At 40.0% G+C, this 23,528-nt stretch overlaps 1 protein-coding gene across 50 annotated transcripts in view; it reads right to left on the bottom strand.

Moving 5' to 3' along the window:
- Positions 1-23,528, bottom strand: part of MAPK10 (mitogen-activated protein kinase 10) — a 317,031-nt gene that overhangs the window by 157,643 nt on the left and 135,860 nt on the right. Inside the window, exon 3 of one of the 50 annotated variants that reach the window (XM_065597564.1) lies at positions 4,925-5,017. The exons of the other annotated variants lie outside the window; for them this stretch is intronic. The gene's annotated coding sequence lies outside the window, so the exon portion shown is untranslated. The remainder of the gene's footprint in view (positions 1-4,924; positions 5,018-23,528) is intronic. 50 annotated transcript variants of the gene reach the window in all.

Genomic DNA, 23,528 nt, shown 5'->3' with positions numbered 1-23,528 from the left:
AAGGCAAAGATTTGTGTTCACCTGCCAGAATACAAATGGTATGATTATTTATTTGTACTGGGGTAGTACCTTGAAGCCTCAACCTGAAACTGGAATTCTATTCTGCTAGACCCTGTACAAACTCATAGGAAGAAAATGACTAGGTCCCAAATAGTCTGAAGTCTAATACACAAAACAGAAAAAGGGAGGGGAAAGGGAATTTTATTATCCCCGCTTCTCAGATGGGGAACTGAAGCACAGAGAGGTTAAAGGCTAGACTTTCAAAGGAGCTCAGGGACAAATTTGCAAAAGTGGTCACTACTCAGCAGCATGTATGAGTACCTGCCCTATGGTATGGGTGACGTATATGTGCATTCGGTGCAAGGAGCTCCTGGCCCTCAGAGACCATGTACGGGCTTTGGAGACCAGAGTGGCTGAACTGGAGGAGCTAAGGGAGACAGAGAGGTACATAGATTAAAAACTTTCTGGGACACAACAGAATGGTCCCACCCCCAGTCTGAAAGCCTCTGTGCTGTTGAGGAGGATGAAAGTATCAGGGAAGGAGAACATCCAACTGGAACAGAGAGAAACTATCCCATAGTTAGGACCCTCCTTCCAGATGATGTCGTGGTATGCTCTCACACTGAGGATACCTCTCTGGGGGAGAGAACTCCTGTTATTAGGAAGAGACAGGTAATAGTTATGGGTGATTTGATCATTAGAAACATAGATAGCTGGGTTTGCGATGATCGGGAGACCCACATGGTGACTTGCCTGCCTGGCGCGAAGGTTGTGGATCTCTCGAGACATCTAGATAGACTTATGTATAGTACTGGGGAGGAACCAGTGGTCATGGTACATGGAGGTACCAATGACATAGGAAAGGATAGGAGAGAGGTCCTGGAGGCCAAATTTACCCTGCTAGGTAAGAGATTGAAGTCCAGGACCTCCATGGTTGCATTCTCTTAAATGCTTCCAGTTCCAAGCACAAGGCCAGTTAGACAGGCAGAACTGCAGGGTCTCAATGCGTGGATGAGATGATGGTGTAGGGAGGATGGGTTTAGATTTATTCGGAACGGGGGAAACTTTTGGGAAAGGGGGAGCCTATACAGAATGGATGGGCTCCACCTAAACCAAAATGGAACCAGATTGCTGGCAGTTAAAATTAAAAAGGTCATAGAACAGTTTTGAAACTAAGGGCTAGGGGAAAGCTGACAGATGCAGAGAAACATGTGGTTTGGACAGAAACATCTCTTAGGGGAGGATCTATTAATGGAGATGCTCTATGTCCTAGTAAGGAAGAGAGGATGGAAGATGATAAAATATGGGTAGGATCTGATGAGAAACAGTCAAATGAAAAAGAGGCCCATTCAGTTACATCATGTAATGGCAGACAGCTAAAAAGTGACATGTTTTTCCAGTGCTTACATACAAATGCTAGAAGTCTAAATAATAAGATGGGTGAACTAGAATGTCTCATATTAAATTAGGATATTTAGTTTAGATAGGCATCACAGAAACTTGGTGGAATGAGGATAATCAATGGGACACAGTAATAGCAAGGTACAAAATATATCTGAAGGACAGAACAAGTCGTGCTGGTGGAGGAGTAGCACTATATGTCAAAGAAAGTACAGAATCAAATGATTTAGAAATCTTAAATGAACCAAACTGTACCATAGAATTACTATCCATAGAGATTCTATGCTCTAATAATAAGAATATAGCCGTAGGGATATATTACCGACCACCTGACCAGGATGGTGATAGTGACTGTGAAATGCTCAGGGAGATTAGAGAGGATATAAAAATTAAAAAAACTCAATAATAATGGCGGATTTCAACTATCCCCATATAGACTGCATACATGTCACCTCAGGACGAGATGCAGAGATAAAGTTTCTTGATACCTTAAATGGAGGAGTTAGTCCAGGAACCCACAAGAGGAGAGACAATTCTTGATTTAGTCCTAAGTGGAGCACAGGATCTGGTCCAAGAGGTGAATATAGCTGAACCGCTTGGTAATAGTGACATAATATAATTAAATTTAACATTTCTGTGGTGGGAAAAATACCGCAGCAGCCCAACACTATAGCATTTAATTTCAGAAAGGGGGAACTACACAAAAATGAGGAAGTTAGTGAAACAGAAATTAAAAGGTACCGTGCCAAAAGTGAAAATCTCTGCAAGCTGCATGGAAACTTTTTAAAGTCACCATAATAGAGGCTCAACTTAAATATACCCAAATTAAAAAACATAGTAAGATAACCAAATAAAGTGCCACCGTGCTTAAACAACAAAGTAAAAGAAGCAGTGAGAGGCATCCTTTAAAAAGTGGAAGTTAAATCATAGTGAGGAAAATAGAAAGGAGAATAAACTCTGGAAAATGAAAGTGTAAAAATATATTTAGGAAGGCCAAAAAAGACTGGAGGATAGCTAATGTGACACCAATTTTTAAAAAGGGCTCCAGAGGTGATCCCAGCAATTACAGGCCAGTAAGCCTCACTTCAGTACCGGGCAAACTAGTTGAAACTATAGTAAAGAATAAAATTGTCAGACACATACATGAACATAATTTGTTCGGGAAGAGTCAACATGGTTTTTTAAAGGGAAATCGTGCCTCATCAATCTACTAGAATTCTTTGAGGGGGTCAACAAGCATGTGGACAAGGGGGATCCAGTGGATATAGTGTACTTAGATTTTTAGAAAGCCTTTGACAAGGTCCCTCATCAAAGGCTCTTAAGCAAAGTAAGTTGTCATGGGATAAGAGGGAAGGTCCTCTCATGGATTGGTAACTAGTTAAAAGATAGGAAACAAAGGATAGGAATAAATGGCCAGTTTTCAGAATGGAGAGAGGTAAATAGTGGTGTCCCCATGGGTCTGTTCTGGGATCAGTCCTATTCAACATATTCATAAATGATCTGGAAAAAACAGGTAAACAGCGAGGTGGCAAAATTTGCAGATGATATAAAACTACTCAAGATAGTTAAGTCCCAAGCAGGCTGCGAAGAGCTACAAAAAGATCTCACAAAACTGGGGATGAACATCAACAAAATGGCAGATGAAATTCAATGTTGTTAACTGCAAAGAAATGCACACTGGAATACATAATCCCAACTACACACATAAAATGATGGTATCAAAATTAGCTGTTAGCACTCAAGAAAGAAATCTTGGAGTCATTGGGGATAGTTCTCTGAAAACATCCACTCAATGTGCAGCAACAGTCAGAAAACCAAATAGAATGTTGGGAATCATTAAGAAAGGTATAAATAAGAAGATATAAAATATCATGTTGCCTCTATATAAATCCATGGTACGGCCACATCTTGAATACTATGTGCAGATGTGGTCACCCCATCTCAAAATAGATATATTGGAATTGGAAAAGGTTCAGAAAAGGGCAACAAACACTATTAGGGGTCTGGAACGGCTGCCATATGAGGAGAGATTAATAAGATCGGGACTATTCAGTTTGGAAAAGAAACGACTAAGGGGGGATAAGATAGAGGTCTATAAAATCATTACTAGAGTGGAGAAAGTAAATAAGGAAGTGTTGTTTATTTACTGCTTCTCATAACACAATAACTAGGGGTCACCAAATGAAATTAATAGGCAGCAGGTTTAAAATAAACAAAAGGAAGTATTTTTTCACACAACACACAGTCAACCTGTGGAACTCCTTGCCAGAGGATGTTGTGAAGGCCAAGACTATAACAGGGTTCAAAAAAGAACTAGATAAGTTCATGGTGGATAGGTCCACCAATGGCTATTAGCTGGGATTGGCAGGGATGGTGTCCCTAGTCTCTGTTTGCCAGAAGCTGGGAATGGGCGATGGGGATGGAACACTTGTTGTTCTGTTCTGTTCCCTCTGGGGCACCTGGCATTGGCCACTGTCAGAAGACAGGATGCTGGGCTAGATGGACCTTTGGTCTGACCCAGTATGGCTGTTCTTATGTTCTCATTGTGACACTTATGGCAAAATTTTCCAACATGCTCCATGATCCAGCACACCAATATGCTGAATGCATTTGAAAATCTGGTCACTTATTTTGGTGTTTAAATGGGGGCTGAGCTCCCTTTGAAAATCTGGCCCCAATTGTGCAAGCTGAGTTCCCTTGAACACATAGTCCTAAATAACTTGCACAGAAAGTCTGCAGTTATGCCAGGAACTGAAGCCAGATCTCCCAAGTACTAGCCCAGTTCCTAACTGCAAGACAGAAGGGGTTAGTGGATTTCTAAATGGTCCAGTAATGTTCTTTTTACCACCTGGCTTTTAAGAACATGAGATTCACCATAGTATCAGACCACTAGCCCATCAAATCTGTATTTTGCCTCCAGCCATACCCAATGGTTCATAGGAAAACAAGAACCTCACATACCGCATCTGGTTAATTGTACAATGCTGCACTTGGAAAAATATATTTTCCTGACTCTTTCAGTCATCACCTTAGATACTGTTGTCTATATATGACATGAACTACAAATCCTTTGCATAACTCTTGTAAGGATAAAATCAGATATGCCGTGTGCATGCATATATTAACACACAGACATAGTGCATGTGTGTGGAGTTATTCATGGAAATTCAATGAGGACATGGGAATTATGGTGCATAGACATAATTAAATGCACAATATATCTTTTTTCATGAGAATATTGAAGTCCTGCTTGACACGGTCTCAGTCTCAGATACTGTTCATTCAAGGAGCTGACATAATGATTAGCCAATTAATGACATTCTAACTTCACTACAAGAAAAGTATTGATATCCAATTATAATCAGTTACTCACTAAGCTGGTTAGAATGAACATCATAAGGGAGTACCATCCATCTGCAACTATTATCTGAAGCAAGGTAAAGGCACTGTGCTAAATTTCAAAGAAGTCTAAGTGTCAAAATACAAATGGAAAGCAGAATTACAAAAATGTATCCACGCTTACCTGAAAACGTCATTTCTTTAAGTAATAAGGTCCACAGATCCAGTACAATGGGTGCCATACATAAATTGATCCTGTTGTAGCAGATCTGTGAACCTTTCCATAAAGAAGAATCATGTTATTAGGGGGATCTTTGTAAATCACTGAGGTACTACAGGGGACTCTTGTTAAAATTCTGCCATCAACATGACGAGATGCTTGGGATGATTTCACGCCTAGGGTTTCACCCAAGTGTCTGGTTTTCAATCAGAACGTTCGGTCAAAAAGGTACCCTAGTGGCTCTGGGCAGCACCACTGACCGGGCCATTAAACGTCTGGTTGGCGGGGTTGGCAGGCTCCCTTGCTGGCTCCACATGACTCCCAGAAGCGTTGACATGTCCCTGCAGCTCCTAGTTGCAGGGGCCGCCAGGGGGGCTTTACACACTGCCCCCACCCTGTGTGTTGGCTCCGCAGCTCCCATTGGCTGGGAACCACAGCCAATGGGAGCTGCAGGAGCGGTGCCTGTGTGCAGAGGCAGCACGCACCGCATAGAGCCACTTGGCCGTCCCTACGCCTAGAAGTTGAGGGACATATTGCTGCTTCTAGGGAGCCCTCCGAGGTAAGCACCACTTGCAACCCTTCCCACTATCCAACCCCCTGCCCCTGCCTGGAGCCCCCTCCTGCACCCAAATTCCCTCCCAGAGCCTGAACCCCAAAACCCCTCCAGCATACCTGCCCCAGCCCTGAGCCTCCTCCTGCACGCAAACTCCCTCCCGGAGCCTGCACCTCCTCCCGCACCCCTGCCCCAGACCGGAGCCCCCTCCTGCACTCTGAACTCCTCATTTCTGGCCCCACCCCAGAGCCTGCACCCCCAGCTAGAGCCCTCACTCCCTCCTGTACCCAAACCCCTGCCCCAGACAAGTAAAAATGAGCGAGTGAGTGAGGGTGGGGGTAAGTGAGCGACAAAGGGAGGCGGGATGGAGAGAGCAGGGGCGGGGCCTCAGAGAAGAGGTGGGGCAAGAGTATTCGGTTTTGTGCAATTAGAAAGTTGGCAACCTTACTGTGATACAGCCACCCCCTGCCAAATGTGTCTGACCCATGGGCATCTTAATATACTACAAGTTTTTAGCTTTTGCAATGGACTAGATTGCTCCAAATGGCAAACGTTTTAAAAATCTGTCCCATACATAACCAACACAACTCTGTCCTTCACCCCTCCTCTCTGTGGCACATACACATGCCTGGTGCATGGAGCTTGTCACAGGCTAAGGGTGAAGCCCCCTATTAAAATATTGGCAGTACATCACTGTTGCTAATTTGGCCTGCATTATTTGTGCATTGCACAGGATGATATATTTTGGCGTTTACTGTGACTCAGAACCTCAAGGCCCAACATCCTATAGACATAACTGTCCTCATCAGGCATCACTGATATTATAGCAATTAATACCCATTGTAAAGCCATACCACCATCCAGAACAAGATACCCCAACATTCAAGAGAGAGATATTGCATCCTCATATACAATTATCAAGTGCTGATCAGCAGACACAATGATATAAGCTAGAGGTAGAAAAGATCTGGTACTGTTGGTCATCAAATCTATTCCCCTGAAATGGCTCTGAAAAGTGGCACATTAAAACTGTATTTGGGTCAGACCATTATTAAAAAGTAACTGCAAGAGTGGGGATAGGAGATGGATTAAAATTAATTTAAAAATATTTAGACTGTTAAAAACAAATAATTTACTTTCCAATTATTTAGCTTTGTTTTATCATGTATTTAATAATAAAGCACTCTGATACTATGGCAATATGAATGGTATCATAATATAGATCGATAGATTAGATAGCTGCTGACCAGAGTTAAATAAAAATAGGCAAGCTGCCAAAAATCAAAACTATAAACAGCTGTGTACCAATGCAAGAAACCTTAAAGCAAAAATAGGTGAACTAGAATGCCTAGCAATGGAGGAGGATCATGACATAATAGACATTACAGAAAGAAGGTGGAATGACAAATCAATGGGATACTGTAATACCTGGTTATAAATTATACAGGAAGGTCAGATTAGATCAGAGGTGCGGGAGCAATAGCATTATACTGAAAAAGATTCCGAAGTTGAATTATACTACTGGCTTCCTGATCAGAACAAAGGATATTGTATAGACATTCTTTAAAAAGACAAAGTCTAATAAAATGGTATTTAATGGAGGACATTAGTTAAACACACTATCTGGAGAAATGTCTAGAGCACACAAGTAAAGGCTACTCTTGACTTGATCCCAAGTAACAGACGAGTTGGTTCTAGAACCACTAAGTAATAGCAACCACAATATAAATAAATTTAGTATCCTCGCAGCGGAAGTTGTACTCCTAAATAAATACAATACATAAATAAAAAGCATTGTAACACTAAACCTCAGAAAGGGGCAGGGGAAGCTAGTTCAAAAAGACATTAAAGTCAAAGTTAAGGAAAATAAAATTCTTAGGAATCAGTATGAAGACTACTTAAGCATACCATAGAGGACTCTCAGAAGGCATGCACACGCACATCCAAAGAAGTGAACAGAAGGGCAATAAAAAGAAAAAAATCTGTGGTTAAACAGTAGAGTCTGTGAAGTTATCTAAGTCATAAGTGTATCCTTCAGAAAATGGAAATTGTCAGTTTTAAAGACTTTCAGTGATTTAGGTGCTAGAGTGCTATTCGTTAAAAAAAAAAATCCTCACAATACATTCCTGTTTTACAAAATGCAAATTCCTGATTCCTAAAGAGCAACATTCTAAATAATGGGTATTAATAAGAATCTGATGTTCTAGTTAGTCGAAAATCAATTAATTCTGGGAGTAAATGCTCAAAGTCAATAATAGGATTTGATACAAAATAATTCAAGTCTTATAACTTGGTTAGTTAATAGAGGATCTCAGTAAATTACTTAACCTCTGGGCCCTAACAGGCTTATTATCTAAGAACTACATGTTTGTGTTTTGGTTTGCTTTTTAAAAAATCAGGGTAAGCTTTATCACCAATATAGTTATTCCGAACTATAGAGATGTGTATCACCAACATAACCATGTTTAGGAAACAGCTTTCATATTGTCAGATATATTTTCCTGGTGTTTCCTATGATTATCATATATTAGAAAGACAGACGTTTGTAAAAATAAAATTGTTTCTGGTTTTAAATCATATAAAGTAGAGTTACAAGATATTACAGCATCTTACTACAAGTACACCATGAGCCACAGATTGCAAATTATCCACATTCCCTACAATATGATGGAGTTTCCTTATTCTCTGGCTACCTAAATTGCATTCAAAACATTTGGCTCAACCCAAGAATTGAGCTGTGTAAACTTTGCACAACTGGTTCCCAGCGGTTTTGGCAAACCTTTTTTGTTCTAGATTTGTTCTTTACTTCATTTGGAGTTTCTGTTTTTGGGAAACAGCATCTCAAAGAAAATTAGCATAAATCATTTTTTCCCTGATACACAGGGACTGATCCAAAGCCCACTAAATTCAGTGGGCATCTTTCCACTGATAAAACGCAGTGTACTGGTTTCCAACAGTAGTAGTCTTGTCTCTACTTTTAACATACACCTCTACCCAGATATAACACTGTTCTTGGGAGCCAAAAAATCTTACCGCGTTATAGGTGAAACCATGTTATATCGAACTTGCTTTGATCCCCGGAGTGCGCAGTCCTGCCCCCCAGGAGCGCTGCTTTACCACGTTATATCCGAATTCATGTTATATCAGGGTAGAGTTGTATTAGTCTTTTGGCTAGGTTAATTATTTAATGCCCAGAATCATATTCATAGTCCATAGATTTCAAGACCAGAAGGGACCATTGTGATCATCTAGTCTGACCTGCTGTATAAAACAGGCCATGCAACTTCCCCAAAAAACTGCCACAACCCTTGGTAAGTTGTTCCATTGGGTAATTACCCTCACTGTCAAAAACCTACGCCTTCTTTTCAGTCTGAATTTGTCTAGCTTCAACTTCCAGCATGTGCTACAGTCCTGCTGCCTTCATTGGAGTTATGCATGTACAGTACTTAAACATTTTGCTGATTTGGGGATGGGGGGCTGGAAATCAAACTTAAATTTGCTTCATCTTAACGGACAGTCACTCCTCTATCCTAAACCTTGCTGACCTAATGAGCTGCTTCCCAGTCCTTTCTACTCACAATCCTAAACATTCAGAAAATACCATAACGTGTAACAGGCTAGTACTTACTATTCAATAGTTCCATCAATATCAGTGGTTCTAATACCCATTTTCCCAGTCCGAGTTGTAAAATGAAAAAGTAAAAAAAAAAAAAAAAAAAAAAAACCACTTTTGCTGATTAAACCCTAATCGTAAACCAGTGCAAGATTAGGGGCTAAACTGTAGCTTTAAACCACTGCCCCGGTAGTACTACCTTAGTACAACTCCTGCAGTCATTAGCCAAAGCTCAGGCAGGCACAAAGCCCAGTGGGAACATGGTTCTAATCCATTTTTCAGAGTGCAGCACACACTCCCTTCCAAGTCGACACAGCTCTGCTGGCCAATGAGGGCTAGAAGTATGCTGATTTTAATCGATAGTATCTGTCTCCTTCTACCACTGTTCAGGTGCTTCCATTGCCAGTGCAAAATTAGCTACATAATCACCAACTCTTGCAATTTTATTGCCAGTCTGGAGATATTTATGGAATTTTTAACCCCTAAACCCCGGAGTCATGTGAATACAGCAGAATCTCAAATTTCATTTTTAAAGGTAAGTTTCTAGCCCTCATGGTTGCAGAGATACACTTGAAAATTTCAGAGTAGCAGCCGTGTTAGTCTGTATCCGCAAAAAGAAGAACAGGAGGACTTGTGGCACCTTAGAGACTAACAAATTTACTTGAAACACTTGAAAATGTGAACCCTTAAATGTGCAAAAGCCAGAAAGCAAATAAAAAGGACTGCCAATGTATTATTTTTTTAAACCTCATGAATTTTAAGCCAATTTTGTGATTTTTAAGGAGCCTGACCTGTGATTTCTGAATGCTTGGGGTTGGCAGTACTGTGGCCTTGTGATATTAGCAGGTAAAATCAAGTAGCAGCTTCCCCTCTAGTGGCAGGGCTTATATCTCAAATGTGTGTGTTATTGGGATTATATTTTCTGTTTTGTCCTTTGAAAAATTATTTTGCATAAAGAAAGTTGCAATGTATTTAAAAGTTACGCTGCCAAGGTAAAATTCAGAAGTTAGTATTTCACTCACCTTGGACAGTGAAACTAGACTAGTCCGTTTTGAGTCAGTTTCACTTTCTGGTTCTCATTTTTGCTTGGTATACTTCCCTTCTTCCCCTTTCTGATCTATTTTAATGTGTGACTATTTGTTTACCACTGGGTTGTTTTACTGAGCCTACAATGGCCTTGAAACATCCAGTAAAAAACTGCTGCTATCAATAAATGGCCTCTCTGCTGTATAGAGCACTGAATACCTAAATAGTTTTCAAGCCGATTCAATTCAAAGGGAATATATTTGTATTTCCAGCTAATTGGTGTTTGTTCTTAGGCCTCTGCTGGTTAGTCAGCACATAACTTGCCTGAGAAATTTACACACATTTAGAAAGCTCAACTTCGGTCTGAATTTAATATTTGTTCTTCCTGAAAAAGTAATTCTGTTAACCCAAAACGTAGCTTACTTGTTCATCCATTACAGCTATGGCTGTTTGAATGTTTGGACTGACAGATGAGGAATGTATAGAGTTGGATTAAATTATGGATTTAAAAAATCTTTCATAAGAAGTAAATAACACCAACTTCTACAGTGTAAGTCCACCAAGAGAAAGGGGAATGCAAGCATATTTGACAGAATGATACTGGATTTCAGTATAACATGGTGAGTAAAACAGGGCCTTAGTTGCAAAGTTTATCTCTTGAGGCATCCATGACACACGATGCTACCTGCTTGTTAAATCGGGAAGAGTCATGCCTCCTCTTCTAGCACTGGGGAAGTGCAGTTTATTAGGATGTTGAGTACTTAGCACTGCAAAGGAGTGGGGGAGAAAGTATGGACTTTGCCTTCCCACCTGCACATCAGTCCACAAAACGGGACGGGCATGCAACTGGAAATATGCTGAACTCCACACAGGGGTGGAGAACTCCCCACGCCTATATAGCTGTACTTTAAAAGCACTATCAAGCCCTATGTCACTGATCTGCTTATTAGACAATAGACTTATTGTGCCAGATAACCTGGTATGACTTCAGAGGGTTATTCCACGGGGTTAACAACATAACAGATCAAAAATCACAGAGCAAGGATGATCCAGTGGTTAGGGCACTAGCCTGGCAGACCTGGATTCAATTCCCTGCTCCACCACAGACTTCCTGTTGACTGAGGGCTTGTCTACACGGCCCAGCAATTCTCCCTGCAGTGGGGGTGATTTCTACAGCTCACCAATGGGTTGCGCACTGACTGGCCCACGTAAGCCCTGATAGTTCGCACTAAAACTTCCCTAAGTGCCCTTTAACATAGTGCTGTTTCAAACAGCACTGCATTTAAGTGCAGTAGGGAACTTTAAGTGAACACCAGCGGGGTCTACGTGGGTCGGTTAGTGCGCAACATGTTGATGTGCTTTAAAAATCACATCCTGATAGTGCACATCGCTGCACCATGTAGACAAGTTCCAAGTCACTTGGTCTCTCTGTGCCTCAGATTTTCCTCCATATGAGGATAATAGCATTTCCCTACCTCAAAACAGTGTTGTGAGGATCTATGTATTGAAGATTGTGTGGTGCCTAAATATGTGGTAAATGGGGCCATTAAAGTACCTAAGAAAGAATCAGACTCAATTTTCTTCAGCCAAGCACAGACTTTCCTTGTTTATTAAATTAATTTTTAAAACTATTTTAATTCTATTTTAAAACTATGATCAGTGAACAAGCATCCAGAGGATAGCCAGAAATTTAACTGGTTGACACAGATACCGTGTGTGTTAATTGAACAATAGTCACTTTACTTCATATCTGTCCCTGGATTTGGATTTTTAGAGAAAAATCCATCCATAAGTGTTGCTGAAAATAAAGATATAGAAACCAGTGAGTATACTATGTATGATGCACGTTACATTTGTGAAAGTATCTAAATCAGCAGCTAAACTGGATATTAAAAGAATGCAATTCAGTTCTGAAATCACAAGTTATAGCTATCCAAGACAATTGTCTCAGTAATTCCAATCAGCTTCTCCATCAATGCAACATAACGTGACAGCTTTCACAATGCATCTCTTTCCTTAAAGCATAAAAGCTATCTTTCTGTAGTGCTGTCAAGATGTTTGGCACAGTTGCCAGTCTGCATTAAAAGGAGTGGCCCTCTAATGAACAGACTTGCTCAGAGCATAATGCTCTCTGAGGCAAATATGTTTACCCTTTTGTAAAAAAACAAGGACATGAGGAAAGGTAACTATAATTGCAAAAGAAGTCATTTATATTCTATACATCCACTGGAAAAATCTCCACTGATACAAATGTGTATGTATGGTGAGCCAACTATAACCTGGAATCTACGAGAGCACTGAGGGCCAGTCTGGCCATAGAAGATGTTAGTAAGAGAGAGCTCAGTGGATGCTATCACAGACTGTATTCATGCCTTACCTCACTGAAGTTATGATTTATAAGCCCTGGTTCAACGTTCCCCTCTATCACCCAGATATTCTCTGCCTACTATTCAAATCTACGTGAGTGTTAAAGTTATTGGGCTTTACCAATTTAATACAACTTTTTAATTGGGAGGGTAGTCCGTTATCCCTTGATTTTAATGTAGTATTATTTATACAGAGGACTCCATTTCCAAGGCTGCCTAGAGTCCAGGGAGGAAAAAGAACAAGCTAGAAGCTACTGCAAGAACCAATCATAAGCCAGAACCCAGAGACAAAGGGTTTGGTCTTACTTTTGGTTTGAAGCATAGCAGGGAGAGGAGCTACTCAGCTGGGGAGGACCCTTCTACCCTCCACATTCCTACCCAGGGGAAGACTTAGTCCCTTTGAGATTTCTGGGACACTGGACAATGTCATCTCACCAAAGACCAGAAACCCAGGAGGCTGAGCAGAGAGTCAAGATCAGGCTACCAAAAGCCATCCTGACTGCACATTTTAATCCAGACCAGGGAGCAATAAGGATAATGATATCATCCTTTGTGTGGAGACTGTCAGGAATGAGGGCCTGCCCAATCATCAGGCAGCAAGTGAGCGCAGCTAGGCCCTAACAGAAACACCTGATGAGCTACAGCAGTCAGACATCTTCCAGCCCAGAAGCTGCAGAGGATCGGTGGCTGCTAAATGCACACAGCCACACATTCTCTGCCTCAATGTGCTTATCTCATTCCAAGCCCTGCTCCAGCCTAGACTGTGCCATGAACCCAGCCTTGTTCCAGTCCTGCTCCTGCCTTTCTGACCCCAGGTAATCTGGTTCTGAACCTCAGCTATGATTCCTGGCTCCGACTCTGCTTTGACCTTTGGCTCGGACATTCAAACTCTGACCACTAGGCCTAACAACTAGCCACCGATTTCTGTGCTGCACCACCCATCAAAGACTGACCCTAAACACATTATTTGCCTAAGAGGGAGCAGATTGCTATGTATTTGCTGTAAATATTGGGAGGGGTAGAGTTTACATAGTGTTAATTTTGTCTTTTATTATCCTATCCCTTTTCTTATTATTCCCTATCCTGAGTTCCCCATACCCAATAAAGCCTTGGTTATTATTTTATTACTCTGGGAACTGTGACAGCTAATACATGTTTATGCTGTGGCTGACACCTCAATATGAAATGGGTGTTGAATATATTCCCAAGGGACAGGCCGTCTGTGTTCTTTGCACTGCAAGGGGTTTCCCTGAGTGGAAGCACTGGGCGTGCTAAGAGATGAACCCAGGACCATACCCATGAGGAGAAAAGGGAGAAGGCTGCAGCCACGCCTCAGGGCTGGATTATATTAACAAGATGGAAGGGAGTCTAAGGAAGATTTCCATAGCCCCTGCCTTCATCTCAGACACCTTGATGGATGCTAGCTGCTTCTCAACCAGATCCAGGGCCTGTCACACCAAAGCACCTGGACACACGTATATAAGACCAAATAACATCAAAGCCTAAGGCAAGTAGCTGTTAGTGCCCTCAAAATATTTCAGGGCAAGGTCTTCAGTGAACTGGCGGACAACATCAAGGAGTGACTGTGAATATCCCTTCCTTATACAAAACCATGGAAGAAAGGTTACATACCCCACTAGGGGGGTAAATAGTCCTGTCAACTATGGCCCATTTGTTGCCAGAGAAGAGAAAACCCTATTCCAGAAGGAAAAGGGACAGACAAAGAGGAGGCAGATGGGCGCACTGGCTCCTTTAGCTTTATTTTGTACTCTCCAGGAATTTTTCCTGCTCTCATAGCCCTTCTCTCAAATTACTAGCATGCTCCCTCTTTGCCCTTAGTATAACCTGTTCTGAGGCTGTTCCGGTGCAGTGCCAAGTTTTCATAACTCTTTAAACTAAAGACTAAGCGCATGCATGAAGTAGACCCAAAAATGTTTTCACATTTTTATTGCATAATTATATTGCACAGTTCTGAAAAGTTCAGCCTATATACTCCCATTTACTATTCTTTTGACTTCAGGGGATAGTTTTTCATTTTTGAGCATTCATCAAGATCTACTTGTTGTTTGATTCTTGTTTTAATAAGCTAGCCCATTTATGTTTTCATGTCTCCATAATGTAAGTCAGTCTTCCCTTTTCATGCAAATTCATGCTAGGCTAGTATCGCTTGCCTTTTTGGTTTTTATTTTGTCTCTAATTTATTTGTCTCTATTGCCTATTTTTATTTCCTCTCATTACAGCACTTTGTTTTGGACTGGAACTGTACTCAGCAGAATAAGTTGATGAGAACAATCTGTTTTGTAATGTTAAAGCCTTTAGCTAGGAGATTTGGTTCTGTTTGCAAACACGAAATGAGATGCTTGTTCTTTGTGAAACAAACACTCTGGTTTGGGGATGTAATGGTGAAAAAAACATTCACTACACTTTCATTTAAAAAAATACATAATTGCCTGAACAAAGGACTCTATTCCCCACCATCCCTTTGCATAGCATAGTGTTCTTAAGAGGAGAAAACAGTTCCGGAAGCAGCAATCATAAGGCTGCCAAACATGAGGAAATCCTCTGATCCACTGGTAACGTTTCATCCTTTAGAGCAATTGTGCTTTTTAACAGTGTTATAACCCCACTGGTAAATGCTAAGTAAACTATATCATAAGGCAACAGATTAGGATTATTCACCTTTGTATTCTGAATGGTTACCATAACTTCAGTCCACCATGCACATGAAAAAATTAGGATACTCCAGAGGGAAATAAATTATGTTCTTATACACATGACCATTCCCTCAACAAACTGTTCCCCAATATACAAGTGCATAACAATCTCAAAAGGAAGAAGCACCCATTCTTGTCTTTGTCTTCAAAGCAGTGTGTTTCCAAAGTATCTTGCTTATTACAGTCATACACACTGTAATTTGAGATGTGCTCTGAAGAATTATGTCAATAGTATAGATGGCGTTTATAGGCATTGTAGGAAATTGTTTTTTATGAAAATGCATGCATTCTGTGCACTGTTCAACTATTTCACTTTCACCTGTTGTCTATGCTATGCAAGGCAATATTTGGGTCCTATTCACCATTGCCCTGCACCATGTATATCCATTTACATTTAAACCAATGGAAATCACTTTACACTCATTTTGTACTGCTGTAAATAACTACAGAAGATGCGAGGCAATGGTGACTATGGCCCTAATTTTTATACTCCCAACCACTTACTTTAAAAGCCCTTTCCCTTGGCAGATATGAAGATGGGATTTCCCTGTCTTTTTCCAGCCACTTCTGTCATTGACTTCTGTCGTTTATTCAGCCACTAAACTGAATCTCACATAGCTACATCCCTGGCACAAGGAACTGCAAATTCCACCTCCTTGCACCAGCCTGGCCTGCTGTCCCATAGGGAAGACAGATGGTGTTTCCACTGCTGTCATTCCTTGGAATTCTGCCACAGGAAGGCAACTTTAATGTCCACAGTAGGAGCTAAAGGAACCCCCCGGGGAAGGTTTCTGAGGGAATGCTTTGAATCAACACATCCCCTAGCTTCTACACCCACACACCCTCCATGGCCAGTAACATCCAGTGTAGGAGAAGCTGGCTAGACATATTCCTCCACCCCTGACATAAGCGAGATTGTAACTAGAGATGAGTGAATAACTGATTTTTTCAGCTCGGTGACAATCAACAAATCTGGGGAAAAAATCATTTAGCATCAACTGAAATGAAACCTGTTTGGTTTTGCTCATCGATATGAAAAAATGGTTCTTTCAAACTGAACAAAATGTGTTTGACCCCAACAATGTGTTTCATTTTGTTTTCAGGTAGTTTTTTCAATCCTTTTTTAGTTTTTAAAATGCATGTAGCTATATTTTGAAATGAAACACTACGTCAAAATGTTTCATTTAGAAAATGTGGGGGTGACATGGTTCGCCCTTTCTTTTGGCTGAAACTATTCGCCAAAGTTAGCCCCAAACTGCATTTTTCTGTGAATAAACAAATTCATCTAAAAAGTTTCACCCAGTTCTAGTTGGGACTGTTTTTCAAAAGCTCCTGCTCCCTATGGAAATGTTTGCTGCTTAGGAACCTCCTCCTGGTGGAATCCACGACCAACTGGGTGAATTTAGCCTCAACTGCACAACAGAGTCATGTAATGTGAACAGAGCCTTAACCATGGTTTATTTACTGCAGTCCACGAAAATTCACCTGTATGCATGTTCGGTGATAAAGACAGAATGGTACTTTTGGTACCTTTAATGAGCCCTGTGGTGATGGTTTCCCCCATGTATCAGTTTCCATAACAGTAGAAGGGAATGCCTGTGTGCGCAGGTAGGGTGACCAGATGTCCCAATTTTATAGGGACAGTCCTGATTTTGGGGGTCTTTTTCTTATATAGGCTCCTATTACCCCCCATCCCCTGTCCCGATTTTTCACATTTGCTGTCTGGTCACCCTAGTGGCAGGGGCAAGCTAGTAGCTAGCTGATTTTCCTAAAGATCTCAAATGGCAGCTCTACCCAATTACCAGATGCTCATATAAAGCAACCAGACTGATGGAAGATGGGCAGTTGCTACTGCAGCTGCTCTGGAGAAAAAAAACTCCACTTGCTAAAGGGCTCCCCCTGTCCCTAAGTCAGATGTACTTTTACTTGTTGTTGTAAACTTTGTTTGAGCTTTATTCTTGGAGAAAGTTCATGTTGAGCTGTCTGTCTACAAATAAGAAGCCTTCTTTACAAAGGCTTTACTCAATTTTTTTTTTAATAGATTAGCAGAGAATTTATGCAAGGTCACTGTAGGCCCAAAACCCAAGTATCTAACATGACCAATGCCAATCTTAGCCATTGCACCACACTGCATTTAATGAGACTAAGCCAGTTTTGGTTATCCTGTCTGTAACCACTCTACACCATACTCCTTTCCAAGAGCCAGAGATACAATCCAGGATTCCTGACCACCACCCGTATTCTTCTTATGTGGCATCTCTATTATCGAAGTTTTGCAGCCACGGTAGCCCATTCTGTATGATCCTCTGCTAATCTTCTTGTGGATGATTAGTCCTTTTGATCCACAGAGGATGCATCATCATCCATTGAAGATCATCTCTTTCTGCCTCATGTTCTTCTGCTATTAACTTTCCTTTCCAGTATCCATAAACATGCATCACCCGCTGAACCACATAAATGTGCCCTGCAAATCAAATCTCCCTTTTAATAAATTCTCTGACTAGCATTTGCTGAGTTCCAATAATCTCCAATACTTTTTTTTGTTATTCCATGATATTTTCAGAATTCTTATATAACACCATGGTTTGAAGGATTGTAGTTTCTTTATCTTCAGTTGTTTGAAAGGCCATGTTTTACGGTGATAATTTAACAGACCAAATGTAAGTTTTTAAGAGTCAGAATTTAGCCTTCATTTATGTCATTCTCATCAGATGTTTATTCTTCCAGAATTTGATAGAGAAAGAATAATATGAACATAAAAAAATCACCCCTTTGGGCAATTTTTCACTGTGTTGTCTCCGTTCTCATGTTGATTTCGGTATCTGACCTGCCATGTTCTGTAATGATGCTTTCTAAGTAGCATTAATTTTTCACTTGCTGTACAACCGTCATTCACTAGCCTTATGCATGTTTTCCCAGGATTCTTGCATAGCACCATAATTTTTGTCTTGTCGATATTCAACTTCAAACCATATTCTTTGCCATATTCATATATAATCTCTACTAAATTTCAGGCCTTCTTCTGACTCAGCCAACAGCACTGTCATCTGCGCAGCAAATGTCATTCACACATTTTCCATTGAATCTTAGTATCTTCTTCTATGTGATTAATTTCAAACACTTACTGTAAATGTTGAATAAAGTTAGTAACATACAACTCTGTCTCACTCCTCTCAACCTGTATTAGATTTTCATCTTTATCTCCCATTATAATTGCCTTCTGATTCTAGTATAATGATTTTATTACTTTGAGTTCATATCCATCAATCTCTACAGACCATAATGTGTTGAGCAATTTGTAGTGGTAGATTTTGTCAAATGCTTTTTGGAAGTCAATTAAGCAGAAGTATACTGTTTTTCCTCATTTCAATGGATCTTTCCAACATAAGCCTCAATTACATAATGGTATTTGTTATGGACTTTCCATGTTTTAAAGGTATTGGTGTTAGCTTATTTCTTTATCAATCTTTCATTGTGTTCAGTCTTGAGCAACAGGCAAAAGTACCTTACAGGCATGCAATATTAGGCTAACTTTTTTGAAGTGTTTACAGTCCACAGCATTATTCTTTTTTTTTGGGGGGGGGGGGGAGGATTTGGATACATATATTGTAAAGCCTTCTGGCAACTCTCCAGTCTTAAACATATGTTTCATTACCTCTTATGAGGCTTTCAAGCCTTCGTCCCCTATGCTTTTTAACAATTCAACCAGTATTCCATCTCAAACTAGTGCTCTTCCATTGAGAAATCTTTTTATTGTTGCAATGATTTCTTCATCCATTATTGAAGTTTTTCAGGTCTAACCCTCCATATAGTTACTTAATATATTCTTGCCATCTCTCATTCTGGTTTTTAGTGTCTGTCAAAAGTTGTCCATTTTTGTCCTTAAGGGTTGTACTGGCATCTTTCTTCTGTAATTAAAGGCTCCTATCTTTTGATCTCACTTTGCTTGTTCCCTTTAACCAATTGTTCGGTTTCTTTGCACTTCTCATTCAGCCATTTAGACTTTACTAATCTGCATTTATTCTTTACCATTTTATTTAGTCTTCCATATTCCACTTTTTCTGTTGTCAATCTTTATGCTTTTACTTCCCTTCTTTCATCCATCAAAACAAGGATTTCATCTGTTATCCATGGGTTTTTCTTAGCTATTAACTTCTTCCCCCTACATGTTTATCTGCAGCTTCTTTGATAGCATCTTTCAGATGTTCCAAAGTCACTTGATCTTTTTTACTTCTTTAATGATCCATAACACTTCTTGGTACTGACTTTGTAGTTCATGATTCCTCAGAGCTCCGAGAGCATTTGACTTTTCGTAACTGTGTATTCTACTACTAACAGAGTTATATAACCCAAGGGGAAAGCGTGTGTCAAGTCCTCTTCCAGTAGTTGGTCTACAAAGCAGCTAGCTATGACTCCCATGGCTCCATTAGTGAGCAAAGGATCTGAAGGTCAACAGTTTCAAACTTTACTGTTCAATGACAAACCTCTTTAAAAACAGATTTTGCTTCCCTCTCCACTGGATACCAAAAAAAAAAAAACCATACAAACTCCAGCTTCATCAAACATGAACTCTAATGCAAATCCTTAACCATGACCTCAACAATGTTAAGACTGGATAACTTTCCAAGTACATGGAATGCGCAGTCTTATGTGCTGAGCTATTGTAATAACTGATATAAAAGCATATGACGTCACTGTTAAGGTTTTGTGTTGGAGAACAAGTTTCATGAATTTGGGGTACATACTGGAGATCGAAATGGAAGCCTTATGATGCAATGGAGTGTGTTATAGGCAGCGTTGTAAGCAATATGAAAGTGAAAAGGAATGCACGAGTCTTTCCCCTTAACCTCTTATTTATATTCTTTTAAGATTTTGGATAGATGAAATGTGTCTTGCCGCAGTCTTACTTACCACTAACCATAGGTTTTTTTGCTAATAGGCAGAAATGCATTAAATGCACTTCAGTGGTGTTGTACACGACTAGATCTATAATGCCATGAGCCATTTAGAGCTCTTGCTTTTTAGTAGGTAAGTTCTAGCCCCCTGAAGTCAATGGATTGTTGATACCAACTTCAGTGGAACAGTGATTTGGACTCAGAGCACCTGGCAATCATGCCTACCTTAGCTACAATGAGCCCTTGAAATCTGTCTCAGCCTATTTCCCCACTCCCCCCAACACACACACACTTTTAAACCACCCATACACTCTACATACCCTTTTGCCCTGTGATGAGGAGACTATTTTTTTTACCTTGTCATTATAACATCATATCACTGATGATATAATAACAACCAGGAGGGAAAAAAATCAACAGAATGTTCTCGGCTTAAGATAAGATTTTGTTCTCGGATAAGAACAAAAAGTAATTTGAAGTTCCTTTCTTTCCTTCTACGAAGTCAATAAAGAGACCCCAGATGTCCATACACAGAATTGGGAGGGGAACAAACACTTTTGTAACTGGTAAACAAAAGAAAAATATAACACCGAAATTCCATGAGCACCACAGAAGCAATAAAGGCATTTTAATTGTGATTTATGCAGTGTTACCTTAGAGATGCCTTATAGAAATCCAATTTCATGTAAAAATGTTACATAGAACACATTAGTGTCCTCTAAGAACAGTTTTTAAGAATCTAGAAGGATTGGGTTCTTGGAAACTGAATTAGATAAATTTCCCATGTTCCATCTTTCCCTCTCCTCCATCCCACACACCTCCCCAGGTAACAAATTTTAGGTAAATGTCCAGCCTCAAAACTATGGTAACTCATTCCATAATCACATACCACCAGGTTTAGGACAGAACTGCAGTGTCAGCTTCCAGCGTAGAGGAGTCTGCTTTGTGAGATATCAACTTTTTGTTGGCGTGCCTATATAGCTCAGAAGACAGCAGGGAAAATTATGAATAGGCCATTCCCCAAATAAAATCCTCTTCTTTGGTCATACAGTGATAATTATTCAGTCCTCATCTCCCACTGGTAGTACATGTTGGATTAGGTCACATTGCTTCTATACTCACTCTCTTTTTCAATGAATATATTTAAACAGTTCTTAACTGTATTTATGCCCTGATGTATTTTATTGGACTTCAATGGGAGTTTTTCATAAGTACTTAAGAATTGGATCCTATGTGCCTACACCATGCAACTTGTAACATTCAGGATTCCCACTGTTTGTATCGTTATAGATTGTATTTTACAATGAATGAGTATCTGAACATTAGTAAATCACCCACCATGTGACATGGTGCACAGGTTTTAACCAGATGGTCAGTTTCAATGATTGAGTGCTAGCAAAAATTTAGCAGAGAATAAGTTATCAAGATTGAACTTGCCTGTTCCCCTCCGCTCCATGGAGACAATATTCCCAAATTGCAGTTCTGTTCCAGAATTCATTTTTATGCTTCAGTGTTGCATTATCTTTCATCAGCAGCCTAGTGACAGTTCTATATCACTGTCCATCTCAGGTTCAACATCATATATCTTTCTTGTTAAAAGTTTAGATTTATATACATTGTTTCTGTCATAACCTCCAAGGTGAGTAAAAATGGTAAACAATTTTAATAAACAATTATAAATAAACTGAACTGCATTTGCTACTATAGATGTTTCTATCAAGAGTTATAACGAAGCCTCCATCAGCACATCTCTATGCAAAGAGGAAGGGAAGGAACCTGAATCCTTCCCTCCTATTTGTCTTTAAGTTGTCAAGGAGAATCTAATGTAAGGATCTAGAAATTGTCTAGAACACAATAACCACAAATCTGAATACTCGCAATATTTGAGGAAGGGGAAAGTCTTCAAATATTCAAGCTCAGATCCAAAAAACATAGTTTTACAAAATAGCCTCTCTCTTTATACTGGGTTAATGTTAAGCCCAGAATCTGAATTGCTCCACACTCTGGGACCATTTTTATAAGGGAGATCCCTACGGCCAGATTCTGATGCCCTCACTCATGCAGAATAGTACCTTACTCCACAAATATTCCCATTGATTGCAATGGAACTGCTCATGGAGTAAGATGCTATTCAACATGAGTAAAGATGTCAGAATCTGATCTCAAGACTGTAGCCTCTTGTCTGCCCTTTTGGGGCTGCTTTGGAGCCATCAAGAACAGTTTGAAAAACCCAGAGATGCTACCAAATATCATGCAGGTCACCCCAAAAATAGTTTCAAAACCAGTTCCAAAGTGCAAAGAGATGCCCACAAGAAATGAGTTAATAGGTTGTAATTAATTCAATAAATAAATAGTTAACTCCATTCTCTGGATTTTCCGTCAAGCCCTCTTTGTGTCTGTCTTCTGTACTGGAAGCATTTTGGGGGCAGGGATACACTTCACACCTTCACTCTTCACGGTTACTGCTTAGGAAATACCAAATAGGAACAACAACAGATGAGCAGCAGTATAATGCTCAGCTTCATGAAGGCAACAAACACAACACTTCCGCTCCTGATCACAATTATACTGTTAAAAGCCTGGTGTGGACAGAGGTGACTTACACTGGTATAGCTTATTTTGGTTCCCAAACTGGAATATGCTATTCGTATTTAAATACTTTTGTACTGGTATAAGTGCATCCACTCTAGGGAATGTTGTAGTGCTTTGACTAAATCAATATAATTACATCAATGCAAGTACATCCACTCTAGGGAATGTTGTACCACTTTGACTAAATCAGTATGATTACAATAATGCAAGTCTCTAGTTTAGGCAAGTCCTTACTATCAATCTACCCAATATTTTGGGTCTTTTTAAAGAAAATCCATTCCTCATTTTCACCATTGTATTTGTGGCAGTTTTTACAGATGCTGGATTTCATTTATTTCAGTTTCAGCATATAACAAACACCTACCTCAGGATCCAGGTATTCTGGGTGGATATTTAAAAAATAAACCCAATTAAGACAAAAAAAAGGCAGTAAATCAACCCCCTTTCTCCACACAAAATAAGTCAGTCCACAAAAACAAAATTTCCCTAGCTCACAAAATAAATATCCTCCCAAGCCTTACCTCAAAACCTCCATCCTCCCCCATCCAGCTACCCAAACACAGTTAATCATTTGGCTTGCTCTAGCTGGAAACAAAGAACATGTCACAGGACAAATTATTGGGAAGGAACAGATTCTCAATATATTTGAGACCTAAAGCCACAGCTATACTTTGTCTGCAGTAAAATGGACCGGGAAAAGTTTCATGATTAAGTCACTGTTTTACACAACCTTAACGATTGTCAACGAGATGGATGGACAACTTTCTGCATGCTAGATTGTTTTAAATGAACTGCACTGAGGTGTCATA

Source organism: Chrysemys picta, chromosome 5 (assembly GCF_011386835.1).
Source record: "Chrysemys picta bellii isolate R12L10 chromosome 5, ASM1138683v2, whole genome shotgun sequence".
In the NCBI taxonomy this organism is placed as follows: domain Eukaryota; kingdom Metazoa; phylum Chordata; order Testudines; family Emydidae; genus Chrysemys; species Chrysemys picta.
This window is presented reverse-complemented; position numbering and strand designations above follow the sequence as displayed.